This window comes from Canis lupus, chromosome 17 (assembly GCF_048164855.1).
Source record: "Canis lupus baileyi chromosome 17, mCanLup2.hap1, whole genome shotgun sequence".
NCBI classification, from domain to species: Eukaryota; Metazoa; Chordata; class Mammalia; order Carnivora; family Canidae; genus Canis; species Canis lupus.
In genome coordinates, this window is record NC_132854.1 from 61,323,409 (window position 1) to 61,347,370 (window position 23,962).

General features: G+C 41.5%; 2 pseudogenes; both read right to left on the bottom strand.

The window, feature by feature from the left end:
- Positions 1-1,636: 1,636 nt before the first annotated feature.
- LOC140608245 (serine/threonine-protein kinase Nek5-like) lies at positions 1,637-12,238 on the bottom strand (annotated as a pseudogene).
- Positions 12,239-13,921: 1,683 nt separating this feature from the next.
- Positions 13,922-23,962, bottom strand: part of LOC140608264 (serine/threonine-protein kinase Nek5-like) — a 30,017-nt pseudogene continuing 19,976 nt past the window's right edge.

A 23,962-nucleotide genomic window follows, 5' to 3' on the forward strand; every position in this document is an offset into this window, starting at 1 on the left:
GGAATCCTGATACTTTCCCCACGTTTAATGAAATTATATCAAATGTAAAAATAATCCGACCAACACTTCATCTTTGTTTTCTTGGCTCAGCAATGTATCAATGTGCAATTTTAGCTTTATTTGTATTATAGAGCATATATTTCTTTTTTTTTTTTTTTTTTAAATTTATTTATGATAGGCACACAGTGAGAGAGAGAGAGAGAGGCAGAGACACAGGCAGAGGGAGAAGCAGGCTCCATGCACCGGGAGCCCGACGTGGGATTCGATCCCGGGTCTCCAGGATCGTGCCCTGGGCCAAAGGCAGGCGCCAAACCGCTGCTGCCACCCAGGGATCCCTAGAGCATATATTTCAAGCAGAATTCTATCACTTAGAAAGGTAACCACTCCGTCCTTCACAGCAACAACACAGTAAATGAATAAATAGCTAAACTGCAGGCATGTGTTCAACACTGGAATTGTTATAATGTGGCTCTGCTAAGCACCATTTATAAAAAGACCAGCATAAGATATAAGAACCAGGTAGAGTCTCTGCCTTTAAGAAGTCTATAATCTGTACATTTGAAGCTAGTAGAAATTAATTCAATAAAACAGTAAAATGATTTCTTGGGCATAATTAACATGACATGCCTTGATCCTCTTTGCTCAGTTACCCTACTCCCTAAGTGTCCGTGTCCACTTCAAAATAGTATATGCGGGATCCCTGGGTGGCGCAGAGGTTTAGCGCCTGCCTTTGGCCCAGGGCGCGATCCTGGAGACCCGGGATCGAATCCCACGTCAGGCTCCTGGTGCATGGAGCCTGCTTCTCCCTCTGCCTGTGTCTCTGCCTCTCTCTCTCTCACTGTGTGCCTATCATAAAAAAAAAAAAAAAATAGTATATGCAATAGAACTTAAGAAATTTCAAAGTTACAGTTTTCTAAAATGGTTGATTGATTAAGTGAATTAGTTTGTACACTGTGTTTTCTATCATTGTTTTAACAAATTAGCAAACTTAGTTAAAACAACACACATTTATTAGCTTTCAGTTCTGTAGGTCAGAAGTCTAAAGTGGATTTCACAAAGCTAAAACCAGCATGTCAGGAGGACTGTGTTCCTTCTGTGGGCTTCCGGGGACGCCCATTGCCTGGCCTTTCCCAGCTTCCAGAAGCTGCCTGCATTCCATGGCTTGTGGCCCCTTCCTCCAAGCCGACAGCACCAGGCTGAGCCCCTCTCACACTGACATCTTCTGGTTCTGTCTCCTGCCTCCCTCTTCTACCATTAAACTGGCCTGTGGTTACATTGGGTCTACCTGGATAAGCAAAAATAACTTTCCCCTATTTGAGGTCAGCTGATTAGCAGCCTTAATTTCACCTGCAACCACGAAACCTTAATTCCCCTTTGCCATGAAACAATATATTCACATTGTTGGAGGTGTATTGGGAGAGGAAGGCCCTGCCTGTGACATATATTGTCCAAAAGATTCCTTGATAGAATTTTTGAAGTAAAATATTAATTTCTACATCGAATTGGTCAGTCTCATGGTCTAAACTGGGATAAAAATAAATCCCTGGGATTACTAGAAAACTCATGAATCAATGACTTGTGCTCAAACAGATGCTGCAGTTCATAGGTACTAGTCACTTATGAAAAAGTAAAATAATCACACTTGTATATTATGATGGGTTGTTGATGTTTCTCTGTTTTCATCAGCGATGCATACTTTGTCGTTAGATCAAGTAGAAATACTCCCTGAACCTTCATTTAATTTTGCACATTCCTGTGTGTCTGTCCCATCTCTATGTCCTAACTTCTCTGCAGCCTTAGAGAAGCCAGGCGTCTCTTCTCTTCCTCTTTGGGAGTAGCAGGTTTTTCCAGGCACTCCACCACTTCGTTTCTCAACTCACCTTCAGATTCTTCAAAATTTCTGGAAACAAGAGGTAAAAATCAACTTTATGATATCAAAACAATGAAAAATACATATGAAAAGTAGTTCCCCTTCTCATGCCCACCCCCACGTAAGCAATTTGATGGTTGCATCTTCACCCAAGTAATGAATTATTTATTACATCAACCTGGCTTTCCAACATTGGGATAATCAGTATTATGTTTAGTTGGACTTGGACTCCACAACCTTTATTAATACCCATCTACTCTTATATTTAAAAGGAGAGGAAGAGAGAAGAGAAAAAAAAAAAAGAATAAAACAGCTGCCATATAGCGAGCTCTTCCCATACACCAGTGACTGCCCTGAAGCACTTTACACATGACTATTTCATCGAATACAGCACTTCGAGGTAGACATGCTCACCATCTATTTATTTATTTTTAAAGATTTTATTTATTCGTGAGAGACACAGAGAGAGACAGGGAGGCAGAGACACAGGCAGAGGGAGGAGCCCAATGTGGGACTCGATCCCGGGACTCCAGGATCACACCCTGGGCAGAAGGCGGCGCTAAACTGCTGAGCCACCCAGGCTGCCCTCTCACCATCAATTTATAAAGAAGCTGAGGCTCAGAGAGGTTAATAAAGCTTGCCCAAGTCCTCACAGATACTGATTAGTAGGACTGGGAATTGAAATTGTATATAAGACCTCAACACTGGTATTCTTAGAAGGGAAGAAGGCAGGAGACCAAGAAAACCATCTCAATGATCCCATATTTACTTGGCGAGTAAAGAGGCTGAAGGAGATCTGATAAGAGCCAAGAAAGTATTCATCATGGGAGCCAAGGAGGCAGGAAATTTCCAGGTAGCAAGAAGCCAAATAAGATGACAAATGACAGCTGGACCTGACAACTTCAAGGTAATAGATGACTTTTGCAAGAAAGTGTGCTATGTGGCAGGAACCATCATAGAGTGGATCAAGAAAGCAAGTAGGAGGTGGGGCGCCTGGGTGGCTCAGCCAGTTAAGCCTCTGCCTTCTGCTCAGGTCATGATTTCAGGGTCCTGTGATCGAGTCCCACACCAAGCCCTCTACCTAGCGGGGAGCCGACTTCTCCCTCTCCCTCTGCCCCTCCCCCCTCACTTGTAACCTGTGTCCTCTCTCTCTCTCAAATAAATATATAAAATCTTAAAAAGAAAGAAAGAGAGCAAGCAAGCAGTAGGAGGTAAACAAGTGATGATAAGAAGCTTAAACTCCTTTGAGGGAAGCCTGGCTCTGAAAGGATAGCGTTAACTTGAGAAAATGAGGGCAATGATTTTTTGGTGTTGTCTCAAGAAGGGACAGATTTGGGCACATGTATACGCTGAGAGAAAGTAGGTAACAGACATTAAAAATATAGGAGGACAGGGGATCCCTGGGTGGCTCAGCGGTTTAGCGCCTGCCTTCAGCCCAGGGCGTGATCTTGGAGTCCCGGGATCGAGTCCCACGTCGGGCTCCCTGCATGGAGCTTGCTTCTCCCTCTGCCTGTGTCTCTGCCTCTCTCTCTCGCTCTGTGTCTCATGAATAAATAAATAAAATCTTTAAAAAAAGTATAGGAGGACAGATAATACGAACACGTTCTCTGAGAAAGCCTGGGATTCAGAGCGCCTGTGCCAGGATGTGCTTTCAGCAGGGAGACAGTTTTTTTTTTTTGTCTGGGGAAGAAGTCAGGAAAAGAGAAAGCAATGAGGACTTATGTGGATAGAAAGACGTTTTGGAACCAGATAATCAAGACCATTCCATTTACAAACCACATACCAGCTCCGTGAAGTAGAGGCATGGTCCCAGGACAAGACTGAGGTGAATGGGGGTGAATATGCAGGGTGGAGGGTTTGGAGGGAAGCAAGCCAGGCATAGGATTGCCAGATACCATGGAGGACCTCATTAAAACCGGAGGGCATGCATCTGGGGTGAACCAGCAATTCAAGCTCCTATTTGTTAAGCTATCATCCCTTTGTCTTCATTCCTCTACAGTTTGAAGTATGATGTGTCTAGGTGTGAATTTATTTTCACTGTTCCTGCTTGGTTATTGCTCAGAGATCACAGTGTATGGCTTTCAATGACTATAAAAAGCTCACAGCTCTAATTGCTTTGAATATTGCTTTTCTCTGATTCTCTTCCTCTGGAACTCCTTTTAGATACACATTGGACCTTCATGACCCTTAACTCCTCTCTCACATTTCCCAATATTTTTTACTTCAAGTCTTTCTGGCAGTTACTAATTCCCTCATTAACTGCACCTATTCTGTATTTAAACTGTCATTTGAATATTAATTTCTACCAGATTCTTTTTCACTTCTGGAAGCTCTGTTTGGTTAATTATCAAATCTTCCTGCTCTTGATAGATTGGCTTTTTTCTTATGTTTTCATTCCTTACTCTAGATATTTTTAAATGTACAATTTTAATTATTATATAAATATTAAGTATTCATAGGATAATTGTATTATCTGAATTCTTTATGGTCTAATTCAGCTACTTGTTGCGCATGCTCTCTTTCATAGTGGATTCTATTTTTAGTTGTAAACTCATGTTCACCAGTGCCTTAATGACAAAATTCAACATAGCCTGGACTGAGGCTATATCCCTCCAGGATGTTACATATTTATTTATTCTAGAGACCTCAGAGTATTATGATTTCTTACTATTAATTTTAATGTTGATTTCTCAATATCCGCATTTCCAGACCATCCAAGTATTTTTTTAAGTTGACCATATCAAGCAATGAGAACAATTCTACACTGTTCATGGGCTGTAAAAATGGCACAACCGCTTTGGAAAATACCTTGGCAGGTCTTTTTTAAAGTGAAACATTCACCTACCATATGACTCAGTCATCCACTCCTATGGTTTTACTCATGAGAAATGAAATTTATGTCTACACAAAGACATACATAAATATTCACAGCAGCCTTATTTATAATAGCCAAAGACTAGAAACAACCCAACTATCAATCAACAGGTGAATATATAAATAAATTATGGTCTATCTATATAATGGAATAGTACATAGTAATAAAAAGGAATGACCAACTGATACATAGGACAACGTGGATGAATCTCAAGATTATTATCAAACAGTAGGGTTTCCAGGGAGCTTAATTGTGTTGTCCTTCAGAATCTAGGCAAAAGCTCAAGACAGAGAAGCACTTGTCTAAAAAGGATTTGTGGATCTGGCTTTTGTCTAATAAAGTGAATCCCAGTAAAATTTACAGAGGTCCACAAAATTTTTGAAAGAAATATATATGTAGAAACATAGCCAGGTTGGACCAAAAGGGACACAGATAATCCTAATTGAAATGAGTCTGCTGGACTCCAAAATTCTACTGGCAGGAAGCAGGCTGAGAAAATTCTCCCTCTTCCTTCCCTCCTTTATTTACTTCCATGATTCTAACATTCACTTGGAAAAATAAGCAATAAAGACTAGAGAAAAAAAAATACTGAAAAAGGAACGTATTTAAGGGAACTAGCCCTCCCAAATAATAATTCATATTATATAACAATATATTTATAATACAATAATTAAACTAGAAAGAATAAGAATTGGAAGTAAATACATATAAAACTGTAGTATATCATAGAAGTGGCATTTCAAATTGGTAGTGAAAATGAAAATTTTCAAAAGTGTTAGAGTAGGTAAGAAGTTATTTAGAGGAAAGTAAAGTTGGAGCCACACTTTGCAGTGTGATGTGAATGAAATTCCAGAGGAATAAGTTATTTAACTAAAAAAAAAATTAAATCATAAAAGTGCTAAAAAAAAAATCCTGGTATTGTTTCTTATCATTGATAAACCTAACTAGATAAAAATGAGAAATTTCTACATGGCACAAGCTGCTATAAGAAAAATGAAAAGGCAAATAAAAAACGGGGGGAAATATTTAGAGTCATATTATAGATAAAAGATCAATTTCCCTAAAGTGCAAAAGGCTCCCCAAATCAATGCAGTGTTAGTAGCCTAATTTTTTAAATGGCTAAGGCTATGAATAAAATTGTCCCCAGTGAGGAAATAAAGATGGTTCTTAAGCACATGGAAAGGCAATCTTACTCAAAAAAGAAAGGTTAATTAAAACTAACCTGAAATGTCATTTTTGAACCTATCAGTTGTGCAAGATCCAAAAGTTTGGTAACACACTAAGCAAGAAAACATGCAAGGAAACAGGCACTTCCATACTCTGTCAGTGGAAGTGTTCATAGATGTAACCTCTGTGAAGGACAACTTGACAATATCCAGCTACAAATGTACATACTCTTCGACCTAATACTTGGCTTTTCAGGGAATTTAAACTGCATGTATGCTACTATTTGTATATTATGATAGGTATGCAGACTACAATGTTAAATGATAAAAGGAAGTTGCAGGATAGCATGTGCACTATCAATCTGTTTCTATAAGAGAGAAAAAGAATACACAGTCTAGGGCAGCCCCAGTGGCATAGCGGTTTAGCATCGCCTGCAGTCCGGGGTGTGATCCTGGAGACCCGGGATCGAGTCCCACGTCAGGCTCCCTGAGTGGAGCCTGCTTCTCCCTCTGCCTGTGTTTCTGCCTCTCTCTCTCTCTCTCTGTGTCTCTCATGAAGAAATAAATAAAATCTTTAAAAAAAAAAAGAATACACAGTCTACATGTTGGCTTACAGATTAATAGAATTCCTCAGGAGAAGTGTGCATAAGAGGCATATTCGATTGGTTGACTCTGGGAAGCAGAATTGTGTGGTGGACGTAAAGAGATAGAAGGAAGACTACGAAAAGGGTGTAACTTCTGAATTTGAAGTCATGTGAGTATATGCTTATTTAAAAAGTGTAAAATTTTTAAAACTCAAAGGACTCCAAGTTTTAGAACTAATAAGAGAGTTCAGCAAGGTTACACAGGATACAGCATCAATAGCATTCTATCCACTAGCAGTAGCTAAGTTGAAACAGTAAAAGAAAAACAACCCCATTAATAATGACAACAGCAACAACCACCAAGTTAAATGGTACCTCTATCATGATTAAAACTACAAAAATGCTAAAGGATATTTTAAGAAAAGACATAAAGAGATGCAGAGCTATACTATATTCATGGATGTTCAGCTATATGGTCATAAAGATGTCAAATGCTTTAAATCAATCAACAAATGTAATGCCATTCTCCTCAAAATTCCAGCAAAGCTTTTCATGACATTTTACAAGTGGAAGATGTATATGGTAAGTAAAGGGCAACAATAGCTAAGATAATTTTGAAGAAAAGGATAAGGAGACTAGAAGCAGGTATGGGAATAGCCCTACCAGATGCCAAAAGTTATGGTAAAGGCACAGTAATTTAAGAGAATATCACTCATTCAGAGATAGGAAACAATCCCAATGGGAAAGAATGGAGAGCCCAGAAACAAACCCATGTGTGTAGTAAAACTTAATCTCTATAGCTAGGTTTCTGAGACTATGGTCCAAGTCTCAACAACAGCATTTTTAACTTTCTACCAATGCTTCATTCAGGCATCTAGATAAGACCTACTTACGTATCATCATCATCATATCTTGGTTGTTCCTTATCTACTTCAATGCCAAAGGCCATTTCCACATTCCCCTCATCTTCTTTAGGAAGCCATTGTTTTAATGTTCCCACTGTTAAAGAAATAACAGAGATTAAAGCATACCAGCCTATATGCATGATGAGAGGTTTATACCCCAAATCCTGTACTGGATAACAACCATGAAGGTAAAACTTTTGAATTATTTCCATTAAAACAGAAAATATGTCAGGTTTTTTTTCCCCCCTGTATAACTTCAACCTTGGTGCAATCAAGAGCAATGCTGAGACAGATTTCCTTAAAATCTAAAAAACATAAAGAGTTCACAAAAGAATTAAAAATGCCGGCTTCTTTTTTTTTTTTTTTTTAATTTTTATTTATTTATGATAGTCACAGAGAGAGAGAGAGAGAGAGAGGCAGAGACACAGGCAGAGGGAGAAGCAGGCTCCATGCACTGGGAGCCCGATGTGGGATTCGATCCTGGGTCTCCAGGATCGCGCCCTAGGCCAAAGGCAGGCGCCAAACTGCTGCGCCACCCAGGGATCCCAAAAATGCTGGCTTCTTAAGTTGACTTTAAAACCATGTAGATCTAGCCTTCTTTTGCTGCTCACTTTAGGAATGTTGCTAAATATGTTTACATTACTTAGCTTTTCCAGAATAAACCACCGCCTAACTTAGTGGTTTAAAACAGTAACCATTTGTTTAGGTGACTCTTCAGCCGTTAGGCAGTTTGGGCTGAGCTGAGCTGGTTGACTCTTCCAGTCTCGGCTGACCCCAGCCAAACGTGTTCAGTCACTTGCCAGGCCAGCTGGAGGACGGCTGGCCTACTATGGCCTCTCTTGGGATGGCCTGTCTCTCTTTTCCACATGGCTTCATTTTCCAGCAGGCCAATTGGAGCTAGTTGAGAGACAGGGTCCAAAAAAAAAAAAAATTGCAGCATCTCTTTGAATACTCAGATTTGGCACACCACCATTCTATTCCATCCTACTCATGCACACAAATCACTAAGGCCAGTTGAGATTCAAGGGGAAGGGGAAAAAAGCCATTTAATGATGGAGGAGCTGCAAAGTCATATTGCAAAGGGCAGGAATACAGGGAAGAGTGAAGACTGCGCTCATTTTGGTAACCTATCAGAATCTGCCTCTCCCACATGCACTCTGCAACCATCTGCTTCCTAGGGGTCTAAACTGTGTTTCATGTTGGTCTCCAGGAAAAAAATCCTACCCACTGCTAACAAGTGGGATTAGAAATAGCAACTTTTCTCCAATGATGAAATGAAAAACAAAGTGTGCCTATTATTTTGTCTTTTGGTAAACTGACCATTTAGGTACATATCTACAAGTAGGAATTTATTTTTAATCAATAGGTGTCACCCCAAATCACAGCCTATATCATTTCCTACAGTACATTATAAAATAAATGAATTGATTGATATAGCTCATCTAGGAGGTAGCCTGGGTAATTAATAGGAGCCTCAGTATTCCACCTGCTGTGGGAATCATAGTTTTTGTTTTCCTGTTTTAGGAAGACAGTTTTAGGAGGCTTTTATTTTTTGCTTAACAGGATAGAAGAAAGAATGAATAGCTAACTATAGAAATGTAAATCAGCTGTTATCAGGATGTGCATCTCTGATGTTACCAAGGCAACTATGTGGCCTGAAAACTTCTACAAGAAAAATGGAGGTTACCTTCCCACCAAGGATTCCCTTGGAGTGGTTAAACTGCAAACAAAATTACTGACCTGAATGAGTTATGCACACATAAAAAAAAATACTTGTCCTTATCTAAAGAGTGTAGCTTATACTAGTAAAAGTCGTTGAAAAGGATTTTACAAAGTCTTGCTATTTTAAACTTAAAGTGAGGATAAATTAAATAGGTAGTTGATAAAGTTTCATTTTTTTAATGGAATGCAGGGTTAGAAGCATTAAAGCAATTTATTTTCAAGGAGTTGGAAGTTTAAGCTAAAGAATGTTGAAGGACGTGAATCGTGCTTAAATGTATGCCCAATAGCTAATCCCTGAAAGCCTTTATAAACTGCCTATTAGACTTGCAATCAAAGTTATTAAAACTTACACATGCAGGAAGTCTTCATGAAGATTCTACATGGTCATAAGAATTATTTTTCACATTATAATTTCCCTATCCAACTTGATGCCAATATGAATATGGGTAATCACATGCCTTTACATAAAGTAATACTAAAAACATGCTACAGTTTTATGTTCATTCATAAAGACGATGGCCACCTGCTAAGTTCTAGGCATGAGGGAGAGACAGGTGAAGCAGGGTGGTAATCAAGACAAAGCTTTCGTAAGCTTATGGTCCAGTGGGGAAGAAAGATAATAAGAATAGGTAATTAAAGGGAACTTTATTTCTATGATCAGAGAATCACAGTGTCTTGTGGGGTATGTGAGGCCAAACCTAGAGGCATAACATGCTCAGATCTTTCTTAATCATTTAAACAGTGGCTTCCCATCAGTGGCACACAGGCAGTAGTTTGAGATCCAGGTTTATCATAGCAATTACTAAAAATTCAAGTCAACTCCTGCATCTTTTTATGACATGAACTTAAATAAAGTGATGAAATGTCACTATTTCATGCACTGAACAAACATTTGAGCATGAATGAATCTGAGCATGAGACTGAATATGAAATTGTCAGAATCAGCTAACAAACTTGAGGACTTAGTAGAATTTTTTTGGTTTAAAGAGAAGCATGTAGAGTTACAGGGTCTTCCACTCATTCATGCAAAAGAGCACATAAGAATCAACGTTATTCCAGACCCCTTTACAAAGAAAGCCCTGTCGGGTGGTACAGGGAAAAGCACTGAGAGAAGGGTAACCGCCCATGACACCTAGTGACAGAAATGGTAGTTTGCAGGAGGAATTATCCTGGCAGAAGGAGGCAGGGATTCTAAACAGGGAGAGCCGGTGGAGGAGTATCTGCTAGTGGGGAAGGGCTGGCCAACCTGGCATTGCGATGGGCCAGGCCCATCGTCACAGAGAGACTGGATTTTATCCTGAGGGTAAGGGGGAATCTTTTGAAGGATTTTAAGCCGAAAAGGAATTTGATCTGTTTTAGGAGGATTATCTGTTGGGGGTACAGATGGTTGAGGTAACATAAGAAAAGATGACCAGGAACAGGAAGTCAAGAGGCCAACAGCAGTTAGAGGCAGAGCACAGCTGGACTGGGAGGGGTGTCAGCACCCCAGCAGGTTGCAAAGGAAAACATCTGCCCTCGGCTTTAAAGGCACCTTTGGAGGCAAATTCCTATATCCAATCTCAGGTTGGTCAGATAAATTGCTCGTATATGCCCAATGTAAAACCATCCATGGAAAAATACAGTAAGTTTGTGAACTAATTAATTTGGCATGACAGACCAAATGAAGAGTTTTCTATAACTCTGAGAAAAACAGGAGCATATGCAAGAAGAAACCAAGTATGTCACCACCTCCGTGCCTTGAAAGGTGAGTGCCATCCTTCACACCTGGCCCTGTGGTCCCAGGGCTTGGCTTCCAGGCCAAGCCAGGTCAGCCCATAGCTTCCTCCTCACTGCCTCCAGCGCCACCCTTAGGGACAAGGCTTATTATTTTTTTTTTTTAAGATTTTATTTATTCATGAGAGACACAGAGAGAAGCAGAGACACAGGCAGAGGGAGCAGCAGGCTCCCTGCGGGGAGCCTGACATGGGACTTGATCCCAGGACCCTGGGATCACGGCCTGAGCCGAAGGCAGAAACGCCCAACCACAGAGCCACCCAGGTGAGGGACAAGGCTTTTATCCCAGGACAGAATAGAAGGGGGCAAATGGACAAAACACTGCTTTCTGTAATCTGAAAGTATTATAAAGAGTCTCAAGGGGGGGATCCCCGGGGGGCTCAGTGAGTGAGCACTGCCTTCAGCCCAGGACGTTTGGGACGTTCTTGGAAGATGCAGCTTTCACAAAGATTTCACAAAGGTTGCGAAGTTCAGGCTTCACCAACTGGCAAACTCCCTCTTGGGTGGTAGGTACCTTCATTATTCTCAGGGTGGTACATAGTTTTGTATTGTTCTTTAACTTGGTAAGTATCTGTCAGCCTCCGTGTACCTCGTTTGTATCTCTGCCTCTTCGCCACCACAATTTCACACGTTCCCTAACCTTGCGCCTGTGCACATACCTGCCTGCCTAAGGCGGCCTTACTTGTCCCAGGGCATACCCGCATGCCTGACCAAAGACCAGATCCCCCTGTGACATGAATCCCTCAAACTTTTGAAAAGGATTGTTGGCTTCCCATAAAGTAAACACAAGGATAATCTTGCTAAAAATCAGAGGCAAAAAAAAAAAAAAAAGAACAAAAGGAAAAAGCCAAGAAACTATATTGTGATGTACTTTCATTGCCTATAGAATAGTGATTTGTTGAATAGCTCTCAGAAATACACTGTCAGGTAGAGCTAAGCAGTACCAGCTTATCATCTACAAAGCCAGCTTCCCTACTTATTTTCAGCAGTTGTCAACTGACCACATTAAAGAAAATTACTCCACTCTTTTCGGAAGCTCAAGTCTTTTGTTAGTGGCATTTCGAACAGGCTTGGACACAGCAAATCGGTTTCTGACGAGGCTGAGACCTCCCCAGCCCTCTCACCAGGCCTAAGGTATTTTTATACCCTTTCTGCATTTCCAAGTCTCTGACAAAATCCCCCAGGGGCCTGGTTATGTTCTTAAAAATAAACTGCATACCCAGTTCTCCTTCGCTGGCAGAAAATGAACTACTTGTTAGATGTGCTGCAGCCAACGTGCTCATTAAAGTTCCTGGGGCTTCCTGCCGCCACCGTCTTCTATTTTCTGGAACGCCTTCGGTCATGATCCCTGGGCCACCTGAAGAGGAGACTGTGTTACTGAAAATAAAAATGCTTCATTTGAATTCTTCTAAAATCACAGAATGTGAGAGCCTTGGCGGTGACCTAATCCCACCCCTCCTGTTACCACTAAGAAAACGGTGATAGAGAAAAAGTTTAGTGACTTATGTCACATCACGTGGCTGATGTGTAGGAGAATCACTTGTTTGCTTTGTAAAGTGGCCACTTTGGTGTGTTAAATTTTCTATTCTACTTGATTATTTTAAACTGGTCTTATTGTCTCCTTGGCATAGGACGGATTACATTGTATCTTGTTTGCAAGCCCTTTCTTGCAAGTTTGAGGACTTCAGTGGTTCGTAATGCTATCATTGTAAGTCATATTTCAATGTATAAAATGGGTATAGATTTTAGCTCTCTCCCAACCTCATGTTATCAAGACGAACACAGGAAATAGATAATAAAATTCCCCATCACCTGTAAAAAGAACACCCAGATGTTGCTCTGAACTCCTGTGCAAAGACTATGCCAGAAGCTCAAATGTAAACAGAGGAATTTAGTTTTAAAATATCATCATATTCTAAACACTCTTAACATTTAAATAGCACATTGGCTTACAAAGCAATTTTATGTGTATTTTTGCACTGCTAACTATAAGTCTTTTTTTTAAAAGATTTATTTATTTATTTATTCATGATAGACACAGAGAGAGAGAGAGGCAGAGACACAGGCAGAGGGAGAAGCAGGCTCCATGCAGGGAGCCCGACGCAGGACTTGATCCCAGGACTCTAGGATCGTGCCCTGGGCCAAAGGCAGGCACTAAACAGCTGAGCCACCCAGGGATCCCCTACTAACTATAAGTCTTATGGGATAGCTAGTATGTTAATTTGGATTTTATTGACGGAAAAACCCCTCCAAGAAATTCCAAGGAACTAATTGGGCTAGCATGGGAGGCAAGTCAAGCCAACTGCCCTTCCTTAGACAATCCCCCTCACTGCAAGGAAAGTGGGGTTCTACATCTTTTCTCTTTTATATTCTCATACCTGGGATGGTCAGTTGTCTAGGATAACTAGCAGGCAAGGTTCTCAGGAGGTGAGGGAGATACCAAAATAATATCTTTGAAGGCATTGATACCAAATCTATAGGGATGGTATTGAAAAGGGAACTAGGGAGTCAGGGTGAGTGCCAGCAACACAGCTGCATCTGAGGCCTTGTCTCCTCTGTGGGCAACTTTGACTGACTGAGTGTAGATTCCCTTGCAGGCATAGCGGAGCAGGTGGAGGTAGTGTTACCCGCAGCCATCAGCTCCAGCAGTCTGAGGAGCTCGCACATCCCACTGTCTCCCATTCCCTGCAGCAGCACCAGTATCTTGAATGAACAGCTTTGGGTATGAGAAAATAACTCATTAATTTTAAAGTAAAATGCAATAACTAATTGCACCAAATGGTTCTTAGGAAATCTGGAGGTAGTCTATCTGTTGGTACACTCGGAAACACAGAAATTATCACCTCCTCCTAATACAGATTGTTCAGGCTGAGTGCTTGTATCCAACCTCCCCCCAAATTCCTATGTTGAAACCTAATGCCCAACATGATATAGTGGGAATCTTTGTGGGGGGTGATGAGGTCATGAGGGTGGAACCCTTGAGAATGGACTTAGGGCTCTTTTACAAAAGAGCCCCCACAGGGCTGCTAAGTGAGGACATAGAGGAAACATGGCAGTAGGCCCTCATCAGACACCAAGTCCATCAGCGCCGTGATCTTGGGCTTTCCAGCTTCCAGAACTGTGAGAAGTAAGTGTTTGTTGTTTATAAGCCCCAGAGTTAAGGGCGTTTTGTTATAACGGCCCAAACGAACTAAGATATAGATCGTAACTTAGAAGGCCAAAATTATAAACAGGCTTAAAAATTGTTTCATTTTTATTATTAACATGTGAGAGACTAGACAGTATATCTAAATGTTAACAAATATTAGTGACAGGAACGGACAAATTCCTTGAGGCAACTCTGAGCATTTGACTTCAGTTTCAATGGAAGTGCAATCAGTTGTTATCTTTTTTTTTTTTTTAAAGATAGGTTTATTTATTTGAGAGACAAATGGAGTAAGAGTGGGTTGGGGCTGGCAGTGGGAGACGGAGAGAGAAACCCAAATAGACTTCACACCAAGCACAGGACTGGATTTCACAACCCTGAGGTCAGACCTGTGCTGAAACTAAGAGTCGGCCACTTAACCAACTATGCTACCCACACAGCCCCAGTTCTGTTATCTTCTTCTTTTTTTTTTTTTTTTAACTTGCGACCCCTGGTTTACAAGACCAGTGCTCTAAGCCCTGAGCTATAGGGCCTCGCGGGCGCTTGTTATCTTCATTTTTATTTTTTATTTATTTATTTTTTTTTTTAAAGATCTATTTTTTTAATTTTTATTTATTTATGATAGTCACAGAGAGAGAGAGAGAGAGGCAGAGACACAGGCAGAGGGAGAAGCAGGCTCCATGCAGGGAGCCCGACATGGGACTTGATCCCGGTTCTCCAGGATCACACCCTGGGCCAAAGACAGGCGCTAAACTGCTGAGCCACCCAGGGATCCCCAGATTTCATTCTTTTTGATGGCTAATACTCCATTGTGTATAAATACCATATCTTCATCCATTCATCAGTCAATGGACACTTGGGCTGTTTCCCTAGTTTAGCTATTGTAGATAATGCTCCTATAAACATTGGGGTGCTTGTCTCCCTTTGAATTAGTATTTTGGTATTCTTTGGGTAAATGCTTGTGGTATTATTACTGGATCATAGGGTAGCTCTATTTTTTACTTTTTGAGGAACTTCCATACTGTCTTCCATAGTGGCTGCACCAGTGTGCATTCCCACCAACAGTGCAAGAGGCTTCCCCTATCTCCACATCCTGGCCAACACCTGTTTTTCTACTGGTGTTGATTTTAGCCATTCTGACAGGTGTGAGGTAACATCTCATTGTAGTTTTTTTTAAGATTTTATTTATTTATTAATGAGAGACACAGAGAGAGGCAGAGACACAGGCAGAGGGAAAAGCAGGCTCCCTGTGGGGAGCCCAATGTGGGACTCGATCCTAGGACCCTGGGATCATGCCCTGAGCTGAAGGCAGATACTCAACCACTGAGCCACCCAGGTGCCTCTCATTGTGGTTTTGATTTCCATTTCCTGATGATCAGTGATGTTGAACATCTTTTCATGTGTCTGTTGGCCATCTATCTCCTTTGGAAAAATGTCTATTCATGTCTTCTGCCCATTTTTTAACTGTATTATTCATTTCTGAATAATGGGTGTTGAGTTATATAAGTTCTTTATATATTTTGGAAACTGACCCTTTATCAGATGTGTCGTTTGGAAATATCTTCTCCCATTCCATAGGTTGCCTTAGAGTTTTGATTGTTCCTTTACTCCATTTTCTAATCTGTAACTTCATTTTTTATATATAAACTCTGGTTTTTCAAAAATGTATTTTGTTGTATCATTATACAGGATCTGATTTCACAGTTTTTCCCAAATTGTAAACCAATTGGCCTAGCAGCATTTATTTGACTGAGCCTTCCTTTCCCATTGACTTGTGATGTCACTTTCAACATACACTAAATTATTATCCATCCTAGAGTTTGTTTCTAAACCATTTCTTCTTTTCACTGCTTTATCTATTCTGGTGTTCCTATCATCTTGTTTTATAATTTATAGAATATATATTGATATTTGAAAGTGTATATACCACTTCACTGCTTTTCTTTTCTAAATCTGTCTGCTTAAGAGTCTCCAAGATTCTCCAATCTGCCATGATGTCCCCATCTTTTTGTGGTTTTGATGATTTTGATTGAAATTGGCAACATATGATATATTTATTTGGAAAGAATATTTCTAATATGTGTTATTTCTCCCCATTTATTCAAGTGATCTTTAAATACCTCAGTAAGTTTTTATAGTATTCTTCACATGCTTAGCATAATCTTTATAAAGTTTATTCCTAATCATATATGTACATACACACACATTCACACACATTTGCTGTTGTTACTGGAGATGAGATTTGAAAACCAAATGACAAAAATACCTGCAATTCATATTACAGGTAAAGCTTTAACTTAAAGAGTCTTATAAAGGATAAAACAAATGCCATTTTCAGCGGATAAAAAAATGAAGGATGAGAACACATAATTCACAAGAGACATGGATGGTCAAAACATATGGAAAAGTTTTTTTTCAACCTGAATTATAATTACAGGAATGCAGACAAGTTAAAAGACCATTTTCAGTATCAAACTGAAATTATTTTAATAATAAAAAAAAGAGGCAGCTATTTCTTTTGAGACCTACAACTTGCGATCTCTTCCCAGCAAACTGAAGCAAAGAATAACTTTGGAATTCACTTTCACTCAGGCCGCCAAGGGCTCCCTGTGGCCAGATCCATAGACTGTTACTCAACCCACTTCACTTGGCCTTTCTCTTTAGTTGATGCTGCCAACTCTGTATCTCCTTCTAGAACTTTCTCTCCTCCTTTGGTTTCACTCTCTCTGGATCTCTCCAAAACTTGTCTAAACATTGCTAAGGTCTGTCCTAAGCTCCGTTTTCTTCTCACTCTAGTTCCTCTGCCTAGGCATTTTTGACCATCTCTAAAGTGATTATAATACCTTGTGTATGCTAAGGAAACCCTGATTTGCCCCAGAGCTTTGGTCTCACACAACTAACATCTTCTAAGCATCTCCAGCTGAGGTTCATAAAGACCTAAATCCCCATCTGTCCCAAATCTAGAGTGGGATCCTATGTCTGCTGACCTCCCTCTGTGTGATGTGTGTACCTATTTGGTTGGTGACAGCTTCATCCATCTGAATTAGAAAACTGGGAGGATCCTTGACCTCCTTCTCTTCCTCAACCCTGACACTCAGTGGTTCACACTTGGGATCTTTCTCACCACACTTCTCTGGCCAGTGCACCTGTCATTTCCCACCTGGACTGTTATCCTCCCGCCTGCAGTCCTGCTACTCCACATCATCCTGACACTGTAGCCAGCACGATCTTTCTCCATCACAGATAGAATTTAATTCCCTTTGATTGAAAGTCATCACACAGGATAAAGCCCAAGCTCTTTAGCATGCCAAGCTCTGCAGGAGTGGGCTCCTCCCTGACTCTAGCCAGCTGGCACTCTAATGATGATTAGTATTTGGACTCAGAAAACGTGTTTTCTGCCTCCTTTCTTTGACTCAGGACACATGGTGATGTCGAGGGCCGACCCAGTTTTCATTCATCTTTGAGATCCCTACCATGTAGCACAGTCTAAGCACATGGGAGATTCTCATAAGATGTCTGCTGAACTGAATACAGGTTTTTCCAGATGGAAATGAGGTGAAATATATTATTCCAGGAAGAAGACACAGAGCCAAGCCAGGGTGTGTAAATGCTCACACAGCTGTTAGAGCGAGGGTTGCTCCAGGAGGCTATATGGATCCCGTCATCAGTGGTAGGAAAGAGGGGTGCTGGTCACCACAGGATCAGGCCCCACAGCATTCAATAGGACACTATGTGGAATGGACTATGGGGAATCCTGCAGGTATTATCCAAAAAAAAAGTTGAAGTAGAAGAATAATATAATGAGATAACTCCAGCAGCCATATAGAGAATGAAGGAGAAAATATTAGAGAAAAGGACACGTAGGAGAATAAGGCAGTACAATGAGGTACAGAGCATTTATTAAGCACATACTATGTGCCAGGTACTGCATATATCAAGTTTTGCTTTAGTCCTCACAATAAGCCTGTGTGGCAAGTACTATCATCCCCGTTCCTAGGAGGAAGCTGAGATTCAGAGCATTGTCATCACTTGTAAAAGGTCACACAATCAGAAAGTAGCAGTGCCCGCTGGAATCCAAACTCCCATCTGCCTCCAAAGTCCATGCATTCACTACCACACCATATCGCTGCGGACAACAGAGCCCCAGACCAGGGGCCGAGGGAGCGAAGGAGGAGGAGAGCCCACCCTGGCTGTGCAGCAGGAACTCTCGACCCGCTGCTGGCAGTACCCGAAATAAAGGATCGATGGGAAGGACGAGCTCTGAAATTCAACTGGACAGATGCTGAGTCTGCAAGGCCAATGGGATTTGTCCATGGAGGCTTCCAGCAGATAATGAGAAAAGTGGATGGCATGGAGTGGCTGGCTGGGGGCAGCTCAGAGCAAGAGCAAAGGGCTGGGTCTCTGGTGGCAGAGGAGCCGGGGTAGGTGACAATGGGGTTGCAAGTGAGTGAGGAGGGGGGCTGTGACGGATTGCTGATAAAACATTCCTTCTCACTTACGGCTTTCGAGGGGCACAATACGTACCTGTCTCTGGACAGCAGAGCTCTTCAAATGCTTTGTCTGTATAATCTTCATATTCCTTCACACATTTATATTCCTTAAGCTTCATGCCATTCTCAAAGGTCAAAGTTTCATTTTGCACACCCACTGCCTAAAGCAATACCACAGTGTTCGACAACAAGCCATATTTTGATAAAAAAAATATGTTGAAAAATGTTTTTGCATTCCCAGTAATAAACAGTTACCAAGGCATACGGTACATATGCAATATATGTATATTAAACAAATAAGTTAGTAGCATTTTAACTGGAATGATGTTTGAACAAGATAGAAACGGGTGTGTTTATTTCTTCTCCTTGTCAGTAGTGACAATCACATAATGATCATATGGCAACTTGATTTTAACCAGACTTCCTGTCTTCGATGTTATTCTGCGGCAGTTCCGTTCTATAGAACGCTCAAAGTTATCTCACCTTATAGAAAGCCCTGCTTTAAGTGTACAATGTTCCCACTGGGTCCCGAAAACTGCTCCTAATACCCCATAATCAACACTAAAATGATCATTCTGTTTCAAGCACATCAAAGCATCAAGTAACCAAGGGTGAACACCCCGGCAGATAAAACGTTTTGACTCCATTCCTTTATACGATCAGGCCTACCTCAGTGCCTGGCTTCATAGAAGGACTGTGGATGTACCACCCCAACCAGAAACAGGCCCCCTCCGACCCTCCTAGGCCTGGGATGCTAAGATGCCTAAGGCTTAAAAGAGAGGTGAGAGTCAACAACCACCACTCAAAGAAGCCTCTGTGTGGCAAAATGGTACGACAAATCTCAAAGGTAAGCAGGGCACAGAGGATTTTTAGGGCAGTGGATCTATTGTTCATGGTACTGTAACGGTGAATATGTGTTGTTACGTCAAATCCCACAGAATGTATACCAAGAGTGAGCCCTAATGTGAACTATGGACTTTGGTTGATTACGATGTGTCCATCTGAATTTACCAGTTGTAACAAATGTTCCATCCCAGTGGGGGTGGGGGATGGGGGTGGGTGGGGAGCTGTGCATGTGAGGGGACCAGGTATAGATGGAAAAATCTCTGTACCTTCTGCTCAGTTTTGCCATGAACCCAAAACTACTCTAAAACATGAAGTCTACTCAAAACAAAAAAATCTAAAAGAAATGATAACATTAAAAAATGGTTAGCTAATGAAGGACATGAAAGAAAGAAATTGAGTATCAGATGTGATACAGAACCTATATGTCCACACACATAACTTTTGGTAATTTAAAAGGCAAAGTTAGAGAAGGTGAAATGGTAACACAAACCAGTTGATTTTGGTATTTGTTAGCAGGTCTGGTAAGAAGTGGGATTAAAAGGGATGTTGAATACGAGTAATAAAATGAGACTTGAGTCTACTGTATTCGTGCATTTATCACTGTGTCAATGAGAGCTCAAGTGTATAATTGAGATTCATCCAAAGACCAACACAAAATTGTCAATAGCTAATTAAGACCTAAGATAAATGTGCATGGTTTCAGGGTATCCGCTCAATTTTTTTAGTAAGTATATTGGTTGTTGACTACAATTAAGTCTTCTATTTTAATTTGGCAATAAAGGAGAAGTTAATATTATGAAGAAAATAATTATTTTATAAAAGAAAAGTAAATTAAATTGGAATAATCCATATAAGGGAATTATCTCAGTGAAAAAAAGAATGGAAGGATAAAAAGCATTTTGGAAGACTCCTTTGAACCAGAGATCCTTCTAGGAACATTTAAGAAAATTCTCCCTATGGCCAGTGGAAAAATTTCATTAAATGTGCTATTAAGACATTCGTTTTTTTTATACCTGTTAATGGAAATAAATACTTCATGGCATACCTCTTCCTCTTGGAGGGTGTTTTCATCAGAAGTACATTGGTTTAAACCAATTTCAAGCTTCACCCCTCTCTAGAAGAAAGCAACGAAAATAGTGTTAGCTTAGCAATCCAATAAAAATGCTAAAATTACAACTCCTATTTGACATTACAGATACTTAAAACCACTAGTCAAACATCACAAAATAAGGCAATTCCATAAAATAGTAGAGGGAAAAATCCTGTAGGCAACCCGGATTGCAAGGTGGGAACCCCCCCAAAGAGTCATTTAATACGACACTGCAAGACAAAATATTTATTACCTTAACTGTACAGTTTTGTTCTGGAATTTTATTTTCCTTAATGTTCTGAACTCTAATTTGTTTCAAGTCTCTTTCAATGTCCTGCAAGTTTAGAGAAAAATTAATATCTAGCATTTAATATTGATCAAACTGATAGTTTCACAATCCCTGAATTCACAGCATGGTCTGTTTATATAACTTGACTTCTGGATTGGATCTGATGATTAATTTGAGAATAAAAACATGCCTTTGTTAAGGAAAGTTAATAATAATTCACTAAAAACTTGGACACAGCATCCATTAACTTGAAATATTAATACAATGGCATTGCAAGTGGCATTGCAAGTGGGGAAAATTCTACAATGTGACAGTGCTTGTCACTTTGGTCCAGTACAACCTAATCTAATTCAAGAATGTAATTTTAATTATTTGAGAGATAGAGACAGAGAGAGAAGTAGGGTGGGGCAGAGGGAGGAGAAGCAGATTCCCTGCTGAGCAGGGAGCCCCACGCAGGGCTCTATCCCAGAACTCTGAGATCATGACCTGAGGCAAAGGCAAACGCTTAACCCACTGAGCCACACAGGCGCCCTTCTTTTTTTTTTATTTTTTAAAGATTTTATTTCTTTAAGAAAGTAGTTTTGGCTACAGGATCACTCCCTTAAGAGGTTTATAGATCTTAATTATGATTGTAATCAGGAAAACATGTGCACTGCTCATGATAGTAAAAAGGAAGAAGAGGGCACTAAAAATTGATGTGCAATTTCAAGGAAGAGAAGATTGTGCAAGTAGATGCCAGGAATGTCAGAGTTCGGAGCTTTGTCAGGGTCCGGTCCTGGGCCGTCTACCCTTTTCTTCCTCAATCCCAGGTTCCAGCAGTTCCTGTGGATGTAAGTGCACCTTTATGCAAGGACTTTGCAGTGTGCGCCTCCAGGCTTGCTCTTTCCTCCCCTCTGAGCTGCAGGCTCACATACTCAACTGCCTACTTAGCATCATCTTCACTTCGACATTCATTCCACAGAGTCATACTGAGCACCCACCATAGGCCAGACACTGTCCCACACCATGGGTTCATGCAGCGAATGTGACCACAGGTCCCTACAGGGGACCTAGAGTAGTAATAGATGAGTTAAATTAACAACATAATTTCAGAAAGTACTATGTGCTAAAAGGAAATAGGGTAGTAGCATAGAAATTGAGGAGTAGATGATGGGAATGCAGGAAAAGCCCATCTCCGTATTTGGTGTAACCCCTGGAATGACGTTGCACCTCGTGATCTGAAGGTCTGGGGAAAGCGTGTTCTGTGCCGGGGGAGCAGTGAAGCAGGCGTCCTGAGGCAGGCGTGGAATCCCTCAGATTTTCTCTAACTCACCTGATGTCCAAACCCTTGATTGCCTCCCCACCACAAGCTTGCTCCCCACTCTTCCCGGTCTTAGTAAGCGGTACTACCCCTTTCCAGGCAGGAGCATAGGCGTCTCCTTGGTGTGTGTGTTTTAAGGCTCTCTTTTCTCCACCATTTTACACGAGGTCTCTATCATCTCTCTCTTAGAACTGTCTCCTCTGTGGGTACTTCTCATACGGGATGTGTCGGTCTGGCTCACTACGACCTGTTCGCCCTGCAACCCTGGGAAGGGTGTTTTTCTGCCGCGTGATATCATGAACTCTGAAACAGGACGTGACTTCTGTATCTTACTTTGTGAGGTTAGCAGTCTGATCTGATAGTTTAGTCTGGTTGTCTCAGTTCTGGAAGAAGTGTCCTATGGCTTTATTTTCCTTAAAATACAACCATCTTAAACTCCTGAGCCCCATCCCCCAAGCCAGGCCACTTTAGAGCACCCCGGCATCACATCAAGGAAGGTCCCAGGGTCTTTCACAAGGCAAAACACTCAGGGGCCCTTTTGGTCTTCACCCAACATGGGTCCCCCTCACCTGCCCTTAACCAAGCCTTCATGGTATGTTGAAGAAGAAGGTAAAAGAACCTTCCAGAAGGGACAAAAAAGCTTCAATGCAAGGTTGAAGTAGAGCAACGTTAACCATCAGACTTCTGACCTAGGTGTCTGAGACCCCGACTCGAACACCCTCCAGAACCCTGAACACTCATACACGCACCAAAGCAGGTTTCTTTTCTTTTTTTTTTTTTTTCCAAAGCAGGTTTCAAACTTGGTTGTGCACCAAGTCACCTGGCCAGCTGCCAGAAACAGATGCCTGCCCCCACCCCATCCCACCCCCGCCCCACCGTTTGGGGTAGAGCCAAGGTGGCTCAGTTTTTAAGAACTTTCACACACGCTTCTCCCCTGCACGGTGAGGGCTACGAACTTCTGGGGAGGACACATCATCATCTAATAACGACCATCAGCTGCACAGGAGCTTCCTCCTCAGGTGCCTATCAGTGGACGGGTGGGTCGCTTTTCTTCACTAAATAGGTTTTATGACTTATTTTGGGGTCCTCCTAAAAAGACAAATCATACGCAGTCAGTCAGGTTAGTTCTGAGTCAGTTCTGAAGTCCACAGGGGGACCGTGGCCAGTGTTGAGTGGGATCTGGTGAGGAAATGCTCTCTTCCTGCTGCTGAGGGGCCATCAGAGGAAGTGGCCTGACAGCTCCCTCCTCCCGGCTCCTTTCCCCTGTGGCAGCCTGGGCAGGCCCCACATGCATCTTCCATGGTCTCTCTAGAAAAGTCTGCCATCATCCTTCCATCACAGACCTGCCTTAAAAACAAGGCTGATGACGATTCAAGGCTCTCCACCCTAACCGAGGCTCTGCCCTGAAGAGAACCGGCTCCAGTCCCCTTGCCTCCAGCACCTCCAGTACCACGTGAACCTCTGCAGGGTTCCGGAAGAACGCCCTCTCCCTCGGCTCTGCCCCTCCAAACTCTGCTCCTCTTCCTGGACTGGGTGAGACCATGAAAACTCTCCCCTGGCTCATCCTTAACTCCTGAGCTTAACTGTAGTCAATCTTCCTCAGTCATTGCTCAAACACGTGTGTCCTGTCTTTCCAACTCTTCGTGAGCAGAAGTGCATATGTTAGAAAGAGTAGAGGCTTCAAATCAGATGTTTGGGTGTTTGGTCCACCTCGTAACATCTAAGTGACTTTGGATGAGTTACTTAGTTTCCCTGTTGTGGTGTGTACAATGAGCTAAAGTATGTGAAGACTCCCGGTATGTGCAATTGAACTGTAGCATAGGTTCACCTCCCCCATATTGATTCCTCTGTACGCCCTTGGGGGTCGCGGATAGGGGAGAAAGAAACCAAGTCCAGTAAGTCTACTC